General features: G+C 48.7%; 1 long non-coding RNA gene across 1 annotated transcript; it reads left to right on the top strand.

Annotated features, from left to right (window-relative positions):
- The first annotated feature begins 264 nt into the window (after positions 1–264).
- Positions 265–8,045, top strand: LOC120388592. Its single transcript, XR_005590613.1, has 3 exons — positions 265–294; positions 1,143–1,180; positions 7,958–8,045. It is a non-coding gene; the product is annotated as an uncharacterized LOC120388592 (long non-coding RNA).
- The last annotated feature ends 11,602 nt before the right edge of the window (positions 8,046–19,647 follow it).

Consider the following 19,647-nt stretch of genomic DNA (forward strand, 5'->3'; position numbering starts at 1 on the left):
TGGCCCAGTGACTCTTCAGTCAGTTATACACAGTGGCAAAGCTTCCAACAGACAAGACTAAGGGTGGCCCATGTCAGAATGCCCCATAGCTCAGTTGTCAGGCTGTCACCCAGCTTAAGTCTCTGATCCACATTGGGTAGAGCAGAGATGTGACCTGGGCCTCCCATTTCCCAGGAGGAACACCAAAAACAGGGGCAGCTGCTGACTTCCCTGGCTATGTTGTGCTCACATTTTTCCACAGGGAACAGAGTCCAAGTGAGGAGAGTGCCAAGAGCCCTGGAGACCAGCTTGAGTGTAAGATGTTGCTTCCCTCAGTGCTTAGATTGGTGTTTGGGTAAAAGGATGGGGGACAGAAGAGTCAAAGCAGGGTGACGGCCGAGCCTACAGGGACTTCCCAATGGGACTCTACTTTATGCCAGATTAGAAGCAGGAGCTGAAATAAAGGTTAATTAGAGCAGTGCTTCTTAAAGTCGGGCTGCCACTTGTTCAGGGAAAGCCCCTGATGGGCTGGGCTGGTTTCTTTACCTGCCGTGTCAGCAGGTTCAGCCAATCGCCGCTCCAGGCCAATGGGGGCTGCAGGAAGTGGCATGGGCCGAGGGATGTGTTGACCGCTCTTCCTGCAGTCCCCGTTGGCCTAGAGCAGCGAACCGCAGCCAGTTGGAGCCGTGATCGGCTGAACCTGCGGACGCAGCAGGTAAACAAACTGGCCTGGCCCACCAGAGGCTTTCCTTGAACAAGCGGCCTGACTTTGAGAAGCTCTGAATTAGAACATGTTGTTAAATTCCAATTATTAGCGGGATGGGGCAGGGGCGAAAAATGTACATTTCTCCACTGAAATTTCCTCCAAAAAAATCTGTTTTTTCAACAAAAAGGGTGTGTGTGTGTGTGGGGGGGGGGAGGAATGGGGAAAATGTTTTTGAAATCCATTTTCAGTTTTAAAAAAACCTTCTCTTCCAAAAAATGGAAAAATTTTGAACCAAAATTAAAATTTCCTGCAAACATTTTCATATTGGTCAAACAGTCATTTTAAAATATATATTTTTAAAAAAGTTTCAGTAGCAACATTTGAACCAGCTCAAGGGTTAACAGCAGCTCTCTGGCATTTCAATGGTGATACTGATGTATTCAATGTCTTTCCTCAGATGCCACAATTGTTGGATTTGGCAGTGCCAGTGCTACAGTAAGTGAAAGCCTGAAAATTATTAATTATTTATTGACATTTCTATAGTGACAGGAAACTGCACAGTTCAGTCTGCTTCTGAACTTTTGTAGCTGATCTATTAACTAGAAAATGTTAAAATGTGAAACACATCAAACCCTAAGAGCTGGTCTGACTGGGGTCTGGTGCAATGCATTAGAACACTTGTGCCATTGATAGTTTACCATTGTTTCCTAGGGAAATAATTGTAATTCTCATTCCCCCACCAGCCTCCTCCTTCCCCAAATCAAAGACTAGAAGGCCTCTCCATATCCAAGCCAACAAAACAAAATAAATTTGGTGCCTGAAAGCCACGCTGCTTTGGATGTCAGCCAAAAATGGAAACCTCCAGATCTCCAAAAACCCTCATCCAAATTGAACCAAACTTTCCAAAAAAAATGTCCCACCCCCTTGGGGGAGATGCAGCCTAGACAACATCAGATGGGTTGGTTTGATATTGCTGAAGTGAGAGGTGTGAAGGGTCGGGATGGAGGCTAAAGCTGGACTTATAAGGAGAAGCTGGCTTCAATATCAGAGAGATAATTGATGGATAGTGGTTAAAATTTTCAATAGGTGGCTACATCCTATTCAAATCCAGTGGAATGTATGGTCCTAGTCACTTAGGGCTTGTCTACACAGCATGGCAATGCACACCAGAGTGGAGTGAATTCTAAAGCACACCAATGTATTACTTAAGATAGTTAAGTCCAAAGCAGACTGCGAAGAACTACAAAGGGATCTCTCAAAACTGGGTGACTGAGCAACAAAATGGCAGATGAAATTCAGTGTTGATAAATACAAAGCAATGCATGCTGGAAAACATAATCCCAACTATACATACAAAATGGTGGGGTATAAATTAGATGTTACCACTCAAGAAAGAGATCTTGAAGTCATTGTGGATAGTTCTCTGAAAACTCCACTCAATGTGAAGCAGCAGCCAAATAAGCTAACAGACTGTTGGGAATCATTAAGAAAGGGATAAATAATATGACAGAAAATATCATAATGCCACTATATAAATCCATGGTATGGCCACACCTAGAATACTGTGGGTAGTTCTTAGGGTGACCAGACAGCAAGTGTGAAAAATCGGGACAGGGGGTGGGGGGTAATAGGAGCCTATATAAGAAAAAGACCCCAAAATCGGGACTGTCCCTATAAAATTGGGACATCTGGTCACCCTAGTAGTTCTGGACACCCCATCTCATAAAAGATATATTAGAGTAGGGAAAGGTATAGAGAAGGGCAACAAAAATTATCAGGGGTATGGAACAGCTTCCATATGAGGAGAAATTGATAAGACTGGGACTTTTCATCTTGGAAAAGAGATGAGCACCAGGGGATATGATTCAGGTCTATAAAATCATGACATGAATAAAAAAGTGTTATTTATTCCTTCACCTAGCACACAAACAAGGGGTAGCCCAATGAAATTAATAGTCAGCATGTTTAAAACAAACAAAAGGAAGTATTTTTTCACACAATGCACAGTCAACCTTTGGAACTCTTTGCCAGGGGGTGTTGTGAAGGCCAAGACTATAACAGGATTCAAAAAATAAATAGATAAGTTCATGGAGGACAGGTCCATCAATGGCTATTAGTCAGCATGGTCACCCCATGTTCTGAGTGTCTTTAGCCTCTGATTGTGAGACGCTGGGACTGGATGACAGGGGATGGATCACTCAGTGATTGCCTGTTCTGTTCGTTCCCTCTGAAGCACCTGGCATTGGCCACTGTCAGAGGACAGGATTCTGAGCTAGATGGACCATTGATCTGACCCTGTATGGTCGTTCTGCACTAAGTGGCCCATGGTGGCATGCATTAAAAGTTTCCTAGTGCATGTTAACATAGCGCTGACTATTCAAAACAGCATTATATGAATGTGCACTAGGGAACTTTCAGTGCATGCCACCAGGGTCTGCACAGGCCAGTTAGTGTGCAACACATTGGTGTGCTTTAGAATTCACACTCCACTGATGCACAATGCCACACCATGTAGAGAAGCCCTAGACACTTTTACAGTTTTTACTAAGTCTCTCTATAGGAAAACTTTCGTTTCATTACAAGTTCTTTTCAACTTTCTTTCACATTATCAGTATAAAAAAAGCACTCTCATTGTCCAACAATACATTCTTTTTAAACTCGTCCTGCTTATTGCTTATGGTTCTACTGTCTTTACAAAGTGCCTAAAAAAGATAGCAGCATAATAGTCCGAAATCTCAGAGATGTTTTTTAAATCCCAACCTCAGTTTTAGTAACTAATTTCCCCCCGTAGCTATTATTTTATTCTTCTTAGTTAACACAAGTTATTCAGTACCTCAGCCATTTTAATTAAGTATTAATTTTGTCCTTCTTTATAACCTACTGTATTTTCCTCCTGATAAATATATAAAATCCTTTATTTCCCTTTCTTCATTTCCTTGTCACCCACACCTGTTCATTACTGCACTCAGTCCCTCTCTAGGGGTCAATAGACCACCTGCGATGATCCTCGGGGTACCCAGAGTTCCGAGGCACCTCGCTAACACCTGCTGTTAATTTGAGGAATCTTCTTTTTACCTGCTAAGGGTCAACTGCCTGACGCCACCAGCCACAGGCAACCCACGTGGGCTCTAGTGTCTCTCAGGCCGGCAAGCGCTAGGCAAACTCCAACCCCTGAGAACTCTGAGCGGCCCTGTAACGGGTCGGACTCACCCCTGCGGCGCCTCCTGCTGGTGACTCTGGGAATTAGCTCGTTCCAGCGCTGGAGCGCCCTCTGCAGGCCAGTGATCTGCCTGTCTTCAGGCCCCCGTGTCCCTCCCTGGACCCGGTGCCCTTTTACATGGGGGTGCTGCCCCCTGGCAGTAAACCCTTTCTCTCAGGGTTTCCCCTCTAAGGGAACCCCCACCCTCTATCCCCACCTTGCCTCAGTATTGGCTACTGCCAGTCATTGTCTAGCCCCACACTCTGGGGCAGACTGCAGTATCAGCCTATTCATCACAGGCAAAGGGGTTTGGACCTGCTGCCTTGGCCTACCCCTGGGCTGCCCTCTGCAACCCCCAGTACCAGTTGGCCCTTCGCTAGGCCGCAGCCTGGGGCTTTCTAGGCTGGAGCTCCCCAGCTCCTCAGCCTTTCCCCAACCTTGCTTCACCCTAGGTACCTTGCCTATAGCCCAGCAGCCAGGCCCTTCTTCCTCCTCAGGCAGAGGAAGACTGTCCTAGCTTCTGGCTTCCCTGGCCTTTTATAGGGCCAGCTGTGGCCTGATTGGGGTGTGGCCCAGCTGCAGCCACTTCCCCAATCAGCCTAACTTTTAGAGCAGCAGCTCTCAAGCCCTGCCAGGCCGCTTTAAACCCCTTCAGGGCCGGAGCAGGGTTCCACTCTGCTACACACACCCCATCTCAAGAACCTCTCCACCGGGGGGCAGGTGGGGTGCTCTACCGGCCCAGCTTTCTCCTCAGCTGGGCCCACAGAGAATCTCTTTCTTGCCGCAGGCTCTCCATTGCTTGGAGCAGTCTGCTGGCTTCTTCAATTGTCTGGGTCCCCACCATAGACCTCCCTGGTCCTATGTGGGTTCCCACATCAGTTTGGGTTCCCACCTCGGCCCTCTTGGCCCTTGTGTGGGTTCCCTGTTTAAGGTGAGGCCGTTCTGCCCCAGGCCCCTTGTCTTTAGGGGCCTCAGTCTGGACTAGCCCTTCCTGGCAGCTAGTCCCAGACCGAGCCTTGGTTTCAGGCACTCCCCCTTTCTGTCTCAGGGGGCAATGCCTCTTTATGTGGCCCTTGGTGTGGTAGTGGAAGCACCCTTGGCGCCTTCCTCCTGCCACGGCCCTAGTCCTGGTTGTTTGGGCCCTAGCCCTTTCTTCTGGGCTGGCCCGGGCCTTGGAAGCTCTATGAGGGCACTCCCTCTTTAAGTGTCCCTGCTCTCCACAAGCCCAACAAGTTTGGAGCCCCCCTGTTAACTTCACAGGGGGCACTCGAGTCTGTCCATCATGTTCTGGGCGGAGCCTTTCTACTCCAGTCCGGTAGGGGCACTCCCTTCTGAAGTGTCCCCGTCGCCCGCAGGCAAAACAATCTTTAGGCCTTGGCACTGGCCTCCAGCCCAAGGTGCCTGGCCCCCATTGAGGTCCATGTGCCCGCCCCCGCAGCAGCTGAAGCAGCCGTGCTTGCTACTCGGCGAGCCGGGCCACACAGGCTCTCCAGTAGTAGTCGCCTTTCATTTTCTCCACCGTCTCAAAGTCCAGGCAATAGTCCCATAGTCCTTGCCCTGAGCCCTTGTATCAGGGGCGGACTGCTATGCCCGCATTCTCCACCACGTGTAACGGGTCGGACTCACCCCTGCGGCGCCTCCTGCTGGTGACTCTGGGAATTAGCTCGTTCCAGCGCTGGAGCGCCCTCTGCAGGCCGGTGATCTGCCTGTCTTCAGGCCCCCGTGTCCCTCCCTGGACCCAGTGCCCTTTTACATGGGGGTGCTGCCCCCTGGCAGTAACCCCTTTCTCTCAGGGTTTCCCCTCTAAGGGAACCCCCACCCTCTCTCCCCACCTTGCCTCAGTATTGGCTACTGCCAGTCATGGTCGAGCCCCATGCCCTGGGTCATACTGCAGTATAAGCCTATTCATCACAGGCAAAGGGGTTTGGACCTGCTGCCTTGGCCTACCCTGGGCTGCCCTCTCCAACCCCAGTACCAGTTGGCCCTTCGTTAGGGCACAGCCTGGGGCTTTCTAGGCTGGAGCTCCCCAGCTCCTCAGCCTTTCCCCAACCTTGCTTCACCCTAGGTACCTTGCCTATAGCCCTGCAGCCAGGCCCTTCTTCCTCCTCAGGCAGAGGAAGACTGTCCTGGCTTCTGGCTTCCCTGGCCTTTTATAGGGCCAGCTGAGGCCTGATTGGGGTGTGGCCCAGCTGCAGCCACTTCCCCAATCAGCCTAACTTTTAGAGCAGCAGCTCTCAAGCCCTGCCAGGCCGCTTTTAAACCCCTTCAGGGCTGGAGCAGGGTTCCACTCTGCTACAGGCCCTCTGTAGTGTCCGGCCCCTTCATCACTCACAGAATGACCACACCTGCTGTTCCCAAAGGCACAGTACTCCACAGCTTATTAGATACACCTTAGAACACAGCTCCATGTAGCACACAGCATTTAGTTTATGGAAAAAGCATGTATAAGTTTATTTAACAAAGAAGAGCGATTCAATGATAGCCAACAGAAGTCCTGGAAACAAAGGGTTGCATATAAATTAAAATCATAATACACATTGTAGAGCCTAGACTCAGCTAATGAGGCACTGCTCACCCAAAAGCCTTCTCACCGCATTTTTTAACCCAGATGGCTGCAACCCTCCTTTCTTGAGACCAAGCCCGCTGGCAGCTGGTCCCCCCAGGTGAAGGATACCAGGTGGTCTTTCTGCAGCCCTAGATATCTCAGACCAGTCCTTTGTTCTTCACCTGTCAAGCAGCCACCCCATCCCCGCTTTTTACCTCTTCCTGATAATTCCTCCGCTGTCCCCATGTGACTCAGTATGCTAATAGACTTCTATTGTAAGACACACAATACACACAATGGTCAGCTAGGGTGTTAAGTATCTCCCACTTCCTGCCTGGTAGAAACTGTCACAAGGATAATACCTCTGGGTGACCTGCCATTAACTACAAGGCTTTGAGAACCCAGTTACCAACACATACCTGTCAGGGGCGGCTCTAGGATTTCCGCCGCCCCAAGCAGGGCGGCGCGCCGCGGGGGGTGCTCTGGCGGTCGCCGGTCCCGCGGCTCCGGTGGACCTCCCGCAGGCATGCCTGTGGATGCTCCACCAGAGCTGCGGGACCAGGGCCGGCTCCAGACCCCAGCGTGCCAAGCGTGCGCTTGGGGCGGCATTTTGCCGGCAGGGTGGAAGGCGGCTCCAGTGGACCTTCCGCAGTCATGCCTGTGGGAGGTCCACCGGAGCCGCGGACCAGCGGACCTCCCGCAGGCATGACTGCGGAGGGTCCGCTGGTCCCGCGGCTCAGGTAGACCCCCCGCAGGCATGCCTGCGGAAGCTCAACCAGAGCCGTGGGACTAGCAGACCCTCCGCAGTCATGCCTGCGGGAGGTCCGCTGGTCCGCGGCTCTGGTGGACATCCTGCAGGCATGACTGCGGAAGGTCCACCGGAGCCGCCTGCCGCCCTGCCGGCAAAATGCTTGGGGCGGCCGGATTCCTAGAGCCGTCCCTGCGCGGGACCAGCGGCCCCTCCGCAGGCACGTCTGCGGGAGGTCCACTGGCGCCACGGGACCAGCGGACCTTCCGCAGGCATGCCTGCAGGAGGTCCGCAGGAGCCGCCTGCCGCCCTCCCGCAGGATGCCGCCCCAAGCGCGCGCTTGGCACGCTGGGGTCTGGAGCCGGCCCTGATACCTGTCTCCTTCCATATTACCCACACATACACTTCGCAAAGGTTATAAGGACCAGTGTGACACAGGCTTTGAGTAGAACCTTCACATGATACCTTTGGTGAACTAGAAAGTAAACACCAGGCCTGTGGGATCCCTGTAACCATTATGCCCCTCGTGCCCTCTGCCAGTTGGCAGCAAGAGGACTGTGGGTTACACCACCCATCTGGGTTAATAAACCTGCTTCAGCCTTTAGCTGAGGCCAAAGAGACTCCCAGTTTTAGATCCAGAAGTCCCATAGACAATCCCCACTGCCGACAATTCCCTAAGGGATTACACCTGCTTTTCATCCCCCCTTTGCTCAGATATTTGTTCTGCAGCCTTAACAGGCTTATTTACACACTACTAATGCATGTGCACATTTTCCACAGTGCTCACAGCCCAGCAGAGACTCGGCGGTGACCTACACAACTGTAGGTCATTGCACAGCACAGGCAGCAGGTCATTCACCAGCTGGGGAAACTGAAGATGGCTTACATCCTTATGGCATTGGTGAGCACATCTGTCAAATATGAACCCCACTGGCCTCTCATATGTGAAACCTTTGGTGAGGGACCCGAGTCACAGAGTTTGGAATGGGATATAAATCTTGCCCTGAGCTTCCCCAAAGTTTGGAGGACTTCATATTTCCTATTCTGGTTTGGTCCCATTCTAAAAATGATGTTCTAGTCTATGTCGGTTCTTATCTGAGTCTCCCTGCAGCAGTATCTGAGTGCCTTATATAATATACTATAATATGGAGCTATACCTATCTCATAGAAGTGGAAGGGACCTTGAAAGGTCATTGAGTTCAGTCCCCTTGCCTTCACAGCAGGACCAAGTACTATCCCTGATAGTTTTTTTGCCTCAGATCCCTAAATGGCCCCTCAAGGACTGAACTCATAACCCTGGGTTTAGCAGGCCAAGTGCTCCTCAAAACCTCAGGTTTAGAAGCAGATAAGTTCTTGGAGCAAAATTAATCCCACGCATATATTAATGTGTCTGTCCGTCTGTCTCATGCATTTTGAAATATGTGTACGCACTTCCATTCAGAGTCAGGATCTCTGGTTCTAATTTATAGACTCTGCAATTGCAAGACCAGAAGGGACTATTGCAATCTAGTCTGATCTTCTGTACAATACAGGCCAGAGAACTTCCCCCAAATAATTCCTAGAGCAGAGCTTTTAAAAAACATTCAGTCTTGCCCCATCCAGTCTGTTGTTACCATGAGTCTGCAATAAACAAGGGCTTGAGTTAACAGAGTCATCAGCAGGAGGGATCAAACCTGGGACCGTAGTGCATGAGCCTCTACAGCGTGAGCTAAAAACCATGGCCCTGTTAACTAAGGTTATACAGCAGACTTGTTAATCTCTAAGTGGGCTCAGTGCCACTAGCTGGGACAGAACACCACACCCAGAAGGTATGTGGGTTACATTAACAGCCATATTCCCACTGGAGTTCAGATTGGGCTGTTGAGTTGCTGTGAATGTTCATTTTTCTGATGTTTCTCTCTCACACCCTTTGCAGGTTTTGGTCTCTAATGTGGCTTCTCTGAGAGCACAGGGCTCAGGTCTTGCAAATGCTTTGGATTTGTTTTCTTTTTTGTGCATCAGATGTTTTTTTCCCTTGTGGAAACATATTACAGCCCTGAGTGAGTGATCAGCTCAGCTCCCCAAAGAACAGAAATCTGCTCCTTAGCATCCCCTCACACCTATCAGTCAGCCAATAGCTATGCCTTTTGTGGAGCAAGTGGCACATGAAAAACACAGAATTTAAGCTAGATAAGAAGTTCCATGTTTCATATTTAACATTATATCAAACTATTTATACAGCATGGCCTGGACTAGGAGATGGGCTCTTATCCTGACTGTGCTGGCTGGGTGACCTTGGACAAATCACAGCCCCACTCCGTGATTCAGTTTCCCCATCTGTAAGTTGTGGAAAATGACACCAACCTCCTTTGTAAAGCACTAGGAGACCTAGAGAGGGAAAGCACTAGATACAAACCAACTATTTTTACTCCTGATGGCCAGATGCTGCAGGCCTCGCTACTAACGAGTAGTACCCTACTCCATGAGTGGTTGCCTTGAAATCAGTGGGACTTATTGGAATAAGATGAGATGAAATGGGTGACATTTACTCCTCTGCCACTTAAGACCTATCTGTCACTTAAACAGGGGGTAAGAGGTACATAAGTAGTGCATAAGCCTTGTGCAAAGGCATGAATTTCATTCCAGGTAAACAAAGGCTGAAACATCCATCCTGTAGTCTCTCTTTCCAGTACACAGTAGCTTGCCAACATGTGCTTTCATTTCCCTTCATATATACTCCAACACTGATGATTTGGCCACTTTCCTTCTTTGAAGGAAGCTGCTCTCCTTGGGCTAATATACATGCAATGTTACATGTTACAAACTGTCATGCACTGTGTGATGCTGGAGAAATGTCTCCACCGGTTACACTGCAGATATTTTGCCTGTTCTCTTTCCCTTTCCCCATTCACAGCTATGGCCCACTGATTTATGAGGCAGTTTTGCTGTCCAGCGTGTATGTGAGCCACCCCCGATATTGACAGAGCTGCGAATTCTGGAATTTCACAAATGTCCATTGTTGAGATGAAATTGAAATGTTGTCCTTCAATTAAATGTTACTTTACCCCTCGATCTAGAGCCTGCTTTTGTCTTGTGTCTAATGTGTAGCCACAAAGGAAACACAACAATCCCGCTCACTGGATCATGCTATTTATCATTAATATTTATTATTGGGATGATCTTTGTGGTGAAAACACTCGTTTGGGACCCAGAAGATCTGGGTTTAAATCCCAGCTCTGACACAAACATCCTGTGTGTCTTTGGGCCAGTCACTTGGGGTGGATAGATGGATACTTAGCGGGATTCGCTAAGCTTCTAGGCACCTAATCCCAGTAGATTCCAATGGGAGTTAGACGCACAGGTGCTTTTCAAACTCCCACAAGGCCCCTGTCTGTGTCTCTAGGTGCCTAAATACCTGAGGACGGCGGGTGGGCAGGATTTTGCTCTCCAAGAAAGAGACCAAGATGAGTGAGCTGCAGCTCACAAGAAAATTCTGCCCCCGTAAGAGAAGCTGTGATCGGCTAATCACAGCAGTGACATGCACTGGAGGGTCGGACGCCTAGAAGAGGTTTTTGCTGGCTCTCCCCTCTCCTGTAACCCTCCCAGTTACTGCCCAGCTGGAAGCAGCGATGCCAGGGGCTCCTTATCACTGCTCTGCCCCCTGGTCATTATCTTCCTGCTGCAGGGGTTCAAAGTGCAGCAACGGCCTCTCTGGGGTTTGGTGCTTCAGCTCAATTCATTATCCAGACATCTCTGGAACGGTGAGTAGAGGGAATCCCTGGTGAGCAGAGAGCTGCCCTGTATGGAAAATCACCCAGTAATAAGGGAAATGGAAATACCCTGAGGGCTGAGCATCTCTGTGCAGAGGCTGGGATGGCAGGGATTGGAGGGCAGGGCTGCTGTGCATTAGAATGAGATGCAGTGTAATAGCTGAAGGGGTAGTAGATTTCTTTTGTTGGCTGATGGTTATGAAGTTAGCAGGCCTCCTTCCAAATTTACCAACTAAACTTTTATTTGTCAGAAAACTGGACTTTCAACTAAACAAAAAGTTTTGCAAAAAAGTGTCTGCTTTCCTCCAGTGTCTGCTTTTCATTTCTTTGTTGGAAAACCGAGAGCCTGAAAAACAAAAATTTTTAGCCAAAATAATTTTTTTTTTTGGCTCCTCTGCAGTTTTTGGCCTAACTTTTTTTGGCTTTCAGTTCCAAAAAAACAGAAATATTTTGGTTTGGGGATTTTTTTTTTGCTTACTTGTTTTTTTGTGTATTTAAATAAAAAGTTAACATTTTACAAGGGAAAGGGAAGAAATTCTGACCTACTTTACCAAGAGACAAAGAGGGATTGGGCATTTTATGGATAACAAGAAGATCCAGAGTTTATAATATTTACTGCTAAATCAAAGCATATAGAAGAGATGTTATAGCTCATGCTTCAGGGTTTAAACCAACCTCTGACTATCTGGGTTCAGAATGGAATCTTCAGGGTTCAGCCATCACTGTTGCAGGGTCTTACACTTTCATCTGAAGTATTTGGTTTTGGCCACAATCAGAGACAAACTACTGCACTACTTTGTGAGTTCAATCCTTGAGGAGGCCACTTAGGGATCTGGGGCAAAAATTGGTCTTGCTAGTGAAGGCAGGGGGCTGGACTCGATGACCTTTTCAAGGTCCCTTCCAGTTCTAGGAGATTGGTATATCTCCAGTTATTACCTTTTATTACTACCAGATAGACCTCAGTTCTGATTCCCAGTGGATTTGTCTAGGCTATAGCTTGTGGCCCTGTGGTAACTCAAGTTGACTCATTACCAATTAATTCATGTTAACTACCACAGTTAGAAGTCTAGTCCAGACACTCCACATGCATTTGTGACCACAGATTCTCCATGTGTCTGAAGAAACTATTTGTGGGGTGGCTAGATGAACATTTGCAAAGGTGTTTTAGTGAACTGCAGTTCACTGGCAATCGAGTTGCAATGGGTCCCCAAACTCTAGCCGGGGCATAGTGAAAGAGGGCAGTGCAGTCCCATGGTGTAAAGGTTAGTAATTCGCTCATCTCAGGCCAGGTCTACACTAGGAAATTAGGCTGGTATGACTCTGTCACTCATTGGAAAAAATCCACACCCTTGAGCGATGCAGTTAAACCAACCTGGCCGGCCCAGGCCTGTGGGGAGCATGAGGTCCATGGCTTGGCAGAATTCCATTGCTCTCGAGGGCAGCTGAACTCCTGAGAATCCAAGAAGGAATCACCATTGCACAAATTCACACTGCAAGTTTATTGCAATGAGAACAAACACTCTGACATCTGCCCTGGTGTCTATAAAACTCCAGACAATGGAGGGGAGCAGGGATGGGGGAAGCTAAGAGAAATGCACAAAGCGCTGCAATGTTGGAGAGTGGGTAAGAGCAGGGAGGGGTCTGAAGTGAGCAGAAAGACTTTCCCTAAAACTTTGCAAAGTTTTAAGGCTACTCAGCGATTAGCCCATACAGGAGCCACAGGCTTCTTCAGCTCCCACCATTTCAGAGTCAATGTAGGGTGGACCATGTGTTTTAGAAGTCAGAGCATTATCTGGGCCTGCCACAATTTTTCCCTATGGCAGCGTATGTTGTAGTTTCATTTTCTGGCACCTGAGGAATCTTTAAAACAAAAATAAAATCCTATTATTCATGTGATAACCCCAACAGCTATAGAATGACACCACAGCAGAATAGTTCTTTGAAGGGAGCTTCGGACAAAGCAGTTGGTCAGAATATGGAGAAACAATTTTGCAAAAAATATGCAGATTTGTTTGCAGCGCACTGGTTCCAGATGGAGCTGGTTTTTCTTTTTGCACAATTTGCCATTAATTTTTTTTATCAGAATTCTCAACAAATGTTATCAAAATCATTATAATTGTTTTTGTTTACTGAAAACCCAATTCTCAGTAAACAAACAGTTTTAGTGACCACTTTGATATAAGTGTCCACCAGATTTTTGCATACAGAATAGAAAATTTAAAAAGAATCCTGCAATTTTTTTGAACATTTTTATTTCAGAAAAAAAGGTCACTTTTCTACAAAAAATGATTTTGTTTGAAAAATTTCAGTCAGCTCAAGTACAGAGGCAGGAGCAGCTAGAGCTAGAAAACTGGGCAGAAGGAGAGAGAAATCTTGTCCTTTTCATGGGTAGTTAAAAGCAATAATTGCAGTGGCAGAAGTTCTGGGCAGGACGCAGGAATCACTGGGTGAGACCCTGCAGGAGTGCAGAGCAGGAGTCCCTCCTGCATTACAATCTCTGAGGCAGCTCCCTACACACAGCAGCGCAGAGAGAGCGATGCTAATCCTGTGTCACACCCCAGCACTGGGGTCAGCCCTGCTGTGCTCCAGCATTGGACAGTATCTCATGGCACAAATTCCTGCTGGGATGCCCCAGACCCTGAGCCTGAAATTCACAATCAGGATTCAACCAACACCGCGACTCACCCTGGCTGGGCCAAACTCGCTGATGGCGGCATCTGGGGAGAGAGTTAGCAGAAAGCAGGGGGGTAAGTGCTGCTCCCTGGGAGAGTTCCCCACAGTCCCTCCCCCAGGCACGCAGCACCCCCTAGGAACACCCACCCAGCCCCCCATCCTCTCCCATCCCCACACAGCCAGCGCCATGCAGGACCTTGGGCCGGAGGGGCAGGAGAGAGGCTATCCTGGCTGGGGATAACTTGCTCTGTGTCTCTCCAGCACCTCCAGGGCCTAGGGCAGGGGGATGGGCCATTCCCACTTCAGCAAAGGGGTCTGAGGAGCTGCTGTGATTCTCAGGTGGGCCCAGCTGCCCCAGGTGCCTGTGTTCAGCTCAGTACCACGCTGGGCTTTGTGGGTGTCTCAGCATGAGATACATGAAGTATAACTCCCATAATGCACCACGTTGGGGAAAAATAGTTCTAATTTTTATTTTTCCCCCCAAAATGCAAATTTTCATCATAAAATTTCCCATTAAAAAAAAAATTCTGACCAGATCAGTTCTGAAATACCAGGATGTGACTGAAGTTCAGCAGTTGTTTTGATTTTTAGCTAGATGGGATTGAACCCAGATGCTACCAATGGGGAATAAAAGTTAGAGATCAAGGTGCCATCTGGCAGTTCTCGTAGCTCCAGCCCCAGGCAAATAACATGAACCACTGGCAGCCAGCAAGGAATGACCAGGGATAACACTGACAATGGGAAATCAGTAGCTCTTAGACTTAACAGCCGCTGGCCCCTAGAACTCACTGAACTCTCCTCATCTGGTTCTAAAGATATTTCTTGTACTGCAAGCGGCTGGCAAGGCAATGTGGTTAACTAGCACGCTGACCACCCATATGACCACCCATATGATGATCCATACCCCATGCATGGGGGAGGGCACTGGGCCTTACACATCCAGAACTGAAAAGGGAAAAAGGCAGGTTCTTACACTGAATCAGATCATCTCTGCCCATGTTCTCGGTGCTACTGCTTAGACCTTGTTCCCTGTGGAGAGCAAGAGTGAAACACATCAGTGTAGCTGGGAATTTCCCTGTTTTTATGCCGTACACCTGCCTTCAGGGTCACTCTCCCTCGGTAGCTGTTTCTCAGACTGGACTATGGCCACCACAACTGGCACTGACATAAGAACATAAGAACAGCCACACTTGGTCAGACCAACAGTCCATCTAGCCCCATATCCTGTCTTCTGGCAGGGTCCAGTGCCAGGTGCTTCAGAGGGAACAGAACAGGTCAATTATGCAGTGATCCATCTCCTCCCGTCTAGTTCCACCTTATGGCAGTCAGAGGCTTAGCCATCCTGGCTAATTATGGACAAATTGGAGAGAGTCCAAAGAAGAGCAACCAAAAATGATTCAAGGTCTAGAAAACCTGATTTATGAGGGAAGATTGAAAGAACTGGGTTTGTTTAATCTGGAACAGCAGAGAGGCAAACAGAAGGAGTTTGCCTGGGATCCCTCTGAGCAGAGGTACGCTAAGTGCTGCAGTAGGGGGACTGCGCTGGTGAGTATCTGAGTGTCTGTTGGGGGGGCAGTTTGGCAGTTTGACTGTGTGCTTGATTGTTTGATTGCTTGTTTGACCAGTTTGATTTGGGAGTGCTTTGTTCCAGCTGGGCCTGACTGTTATAAAAAGGCAGTCAGCTGCGAACCAGCTAAGCAGTGAACAGCAGAGAGGCAAACAGAAGGAGTTTGCCTGGCAGCTCGCCTGGAGAGAGCTCTTAGAAGGAAGAGACCATGGATGCTGAGCAATCCGCCGTTGTGACCTGCACAGGATGCGCCATGTTCGTCTTCCTTCCACAGGATAGGAGCGACTTTGTCTGTACCAAGTGCAAGCTGATCTCCATCTTGGAAGAGAAGATTCAAGGTCTGGAGAAACGAATAACAACCCTGCGTTCCATAAAAGAAAATGAGGATTTCCTGGATAGACGTCAGGATCAGCTGCAGCGGGCACAATGTTCTGAAGATTCAGAGCAGGCTACGCAGCGGGGACAGAAGGCCAGCGAGGATAAGTGGCGGCATGTGACTTCCAGAAGGGGAAAGAGTACCAGAAACATCCACGTCCCAGAAACACAGATACAGGTGAGCAACCGTTTTCATGTTCTCTCCACAGGTACTAGTGCAGAGAGTGGAGTGGATGATGCACCTGAGGGAACAAAGCAGAAGGAGACTCCACTGATTGGAAGGCATGAGATGCACCGTCCTAGGGATGGGGGTTCCACGACCACCACTCCCAAGAGGAGGAGGAGGAGGGTGGTGGTGGTCGGGGACTCTCTCCTCAGGGGGACTGAGTCATCTATCTGCCGCCCTGACCGGGAAAAGCGAGAGGTGTGCTGCTTGCCAGGGGCTAGGATTCACGATGTGACGGAGAGACTGCCGAGACTCATCAAGCCCTCGGATCACTACCCCTTCCTGCTTCTCCTCGTGGGCACCAATGATACTGCCAAGAATGACCTTGAGCATATCACTGCAGACTACGTGGCTCTGGGAAGAAGGATAAAGGAGTTTGAGGCGCAAGTGGTGTTCTTGTCTATCCTCCCTGTGGCAGGAAAAGGCCAGGGTAGAGACCGTCGAATCATGGAAATCAACGAATGGCTACGCAGATGGTGTCGGAGAGAAGGGTTTGGATTCTTTGACAATGGGATGGTCTTCCAAGAAGAAGGATTGCTAGGCAGAGATGGGCTCCACCTCACGAAGAGAGGGAAGAGCATCTTTGCAAGCAGGCTGGCTAACCTAGTGAGGAAGGCGTTAAACTAGGTTCACCGGGGGAAGGAGACCAAAGCCCCGAGGTTAGTGGGGAAGTGGGATACCGGGAGGAAGCACAAGCAGGAGACTACAAGAGGGGAGGACTCCTGTCTCAGACCGAGAAAGCGGGACAATCAGCGGGTTATCTTAAGTGCCTATACACAAATGCAAGAAGCCTGGGGAACAAGCAGGGAGAACTAGAAGTCCTGGCACAGTCAGGGAATTATGATGTAATTGGAATAACAGAGACTTGGTGGGATAACTCACATGATTGGAGTACTGTCATGGATGGATATAAACTGTTCAGGAAGGATAGGCAGGGCAGAAAAGGTGGGGGAGTTGCGTTGTACGTAAGAAGCAGTATGACTGCTCAGAGCTCCAGTATGAAACTGCAGAAAAACCTGAGTGTCTCTGGATTAAATTTAGAAGTATGAACAACAAGGGTAATGTCGTGGTGGGAGTCTGCTACAGACCACCGGACCAGGGGGATGAGGTGGACGAGGCTTTCTTCCAGCAACTAACAGAAGTTGCTAGATCACAGGCCCTGGTTTTCATGGGTGACTTTAATCACCCCGATATCTGCTGGGAGAGCAATACAGCAGTGCACAGACAATCTAGGAAGTTTCTGGAAAGTGTAGGGGACAATTTCCTGGTGCAAGTGCAGGAGGAACCAACTAGGGGAAAAGCTCTTCTTGACCTGCTGCTCACAAACAGGGAAGAAATAGTAGAGGAAGTAATAGTGGATGGGAACCTGGGAGGCAGTGACCATGAGATGGTCGAGTTCAGGATCCTGACACAAGGAAAAAGGGAAAGCAGTAGAACAGAGACCCTGGATTTCAGAAAAGCAGACTTCGACTCCCTCAGGGAACTGATGGGCAAGGTCCCCTGGGAGAATAACATGAAGGGGAAAGGAGTCGAGGAAAGCTGGCTGTATTTCAAAGAAACCTTATTGAGGTTGCAGGAACAAACCATCCCGATGTGTAGGAAGAAAAGTAAATATGGCAGGCGACCAGCTTGGTTTAACAGTGAAATCCTTGCTCGTCTTAAACACAAAAAAACAGCTTACAAGAAGTGGAAGATTGGACAAATAACCAGGGAGGAGTATAAAAGTTTTGTTCAGGCATGCAGGTGTGAAATCAGGAAGGCCAAATCACACTTGGAGTTGCAGCTAGATGGAGATATTAGGAGTAACAAGAAGGGTTTCTTTAGGTATGTTAGCAACAGGAAGAAAGTCAAGGAAAGTGTGGGCCCCTTGCTGAATGAGGGAGGGAACCTAGTGACAGAGGATGTGGAGAAAGCTAGTGTACTCAATGCTTTTTTTGCCCCTGTCTTCACAGACAAGGTCAGCTCCCTGACAGCTGCACTTTGCAGCACGGTATGGGGAGGAGGTGACCAGCTCTCTGTGGAGAAAGAAGTAGTTTGGGGCTATTTAGGAAAGCTGGACGAGCACAAGTCCATGGGGCCGGATGCGCTGCATCCGAGGGTGCTAAAGGAGTTGGCCGATGAGATTGCAGAGCCATTGGCCATTATCTTTGAAAAATCATGGCGATCGGGGGAGGTCCCGGATGACTGGAAAAAAGCTAATGTAGTGCCCATAAGGGAAGAAGGAAGATCCAGGAACTACAGGCCAGTCAGTGTCACCTCAGTCCCTGGAAAAATCATGGAACAGGTCCTCAAGGAATCAATCCTGAACCACTTAAAGGAGGGGAAAGTGATCAGGAACAGTCAGCATGGATTCACCAAGGGCAAGTCATGCCTGACTAACCTAATTGCCTTCTATGATGAGATAACCGGCTCTGTGGATGAGGGAAAGCAGTGGATGTGCTATTTCTGGACTTTAGCAAAGCTTTTGATACAGTCTCCCACAGTATTCTTGCCAGCAAGTTAAAGAAGTCTGGGCTGGATGAATGGACGGTAAGGTGGATAGAAAACTGGCTAGATGGTCGGGCTCAACGGGTAGTGATCAATGGTTCCATGTCTAGTTGGCAGCTGGTATCAAGTGGAGTGCGCCAAGGGACGGTGCTGGGGCCGGTTTTATTCAATATCTTCATTAACGATCTGGAGGATGGTGTGGACTGCACCCTTAGCAAGTTTGCAGATGACACTAAACTGGGAGGAGTGGTTGATACGCTGGAGGGTAGGGATAGGATACAGAGGATACTTGTCCTTGTTGATGAGGTTCAACAAGGACAAATGCAGAGTCCTGCACTTAGGACGGAAGAATCCCATGCACTGCTACAGACTAGGGACTGAATGGCTGGGCAGCAGTTCTGCAGAAAAGGACCTAGGGGTTACGGTGGACGAAAAGCTGAATATGAGTCAACAGTGTGCCCTTGTTGCCAAGAAGGCTAATGGCATTTTGGGTTGTATAAGTAGGGGCATTTCCAGCAGATCAAGGGATGTGATCATTCCCCTCTACTCAGCACTGGTGAGGCCTCATTTGGAGTACTGTGTCCAGTTTTGGGCCCCACACTACAAGAAGGATGTGGATAAATTGGAGAGAGTCCAGCGGAGGGCAACAAAAATGATTAGGGGGCTGGAGCACATGACTTATGAGGAGAGGCTGAGGGAACTGGGATTATTTAGTCTGCAGAAGAGAAGAATGAGGGGGGATTTGATAGCTGCTTTCAACTACCTGAAAGGGGGTTCCAAAGAGGATGGATGTAGACTGTTCTCAGTGGTAGAAGATGACAGAACAAGGAGTAATGGTCTCAAGTTGCAGAGGGGGAGGTTTAGGTTGGATATTAGGAAAAACTTTTTCACTAGTAGGGTGGTGAAGAACTGGAATGGGTTACCTAGGGAGGTAGTGGAATCTCCTTCCTTAGAGGTTTTTAAGGTCAGGCTTGACAAAGCCCTGGCTGGGATGATTTAGTTGGGTTTGGTCCTGCTTTGAGCGGGGGTTGGACTAGATGACCTCCTGAGGTCCCTTCCAACCCTGAGATTCTATGATTCTATGGAGAAGAGAAGACTGAGAGGGGCCATCATAACAGTTGTCAAATATCTAAAAGGTTGTTACAAGGAGGAGGGATAAAAATTATTCTCCTTAACCTCTGAGGATAGGACACAAAGCAATGGGCTTAAATTACAGCAAGGAAGATTTAGGTTGGACATTAGGAAAAACTTCCTGTCAGGGTGGTTAAACACTGTAATAAATTACCTAGGGAGGTTGTGGAATCTCCATCATTGGAGATTTTTAAGAGCAGGTTAGAAAAACACCTGGCAGTGATGGTCTAAAACAGGGCCGATGCAAGGATGTTTCGCACCC

Source organism: Mauremys reevesii, linkage group 22 (assembly GCF_016161935.1).
Source record: "Mauremys reevesii isolate NIE-2019 linkage group 22, ASM1616193v1, whole genome shotgun sequence".
Lineage (NCBI taxonomy): Eukaryota > Metazoa > Chordata > Testudines > Geoemydidae > Mauremys > Mauremys reevesii.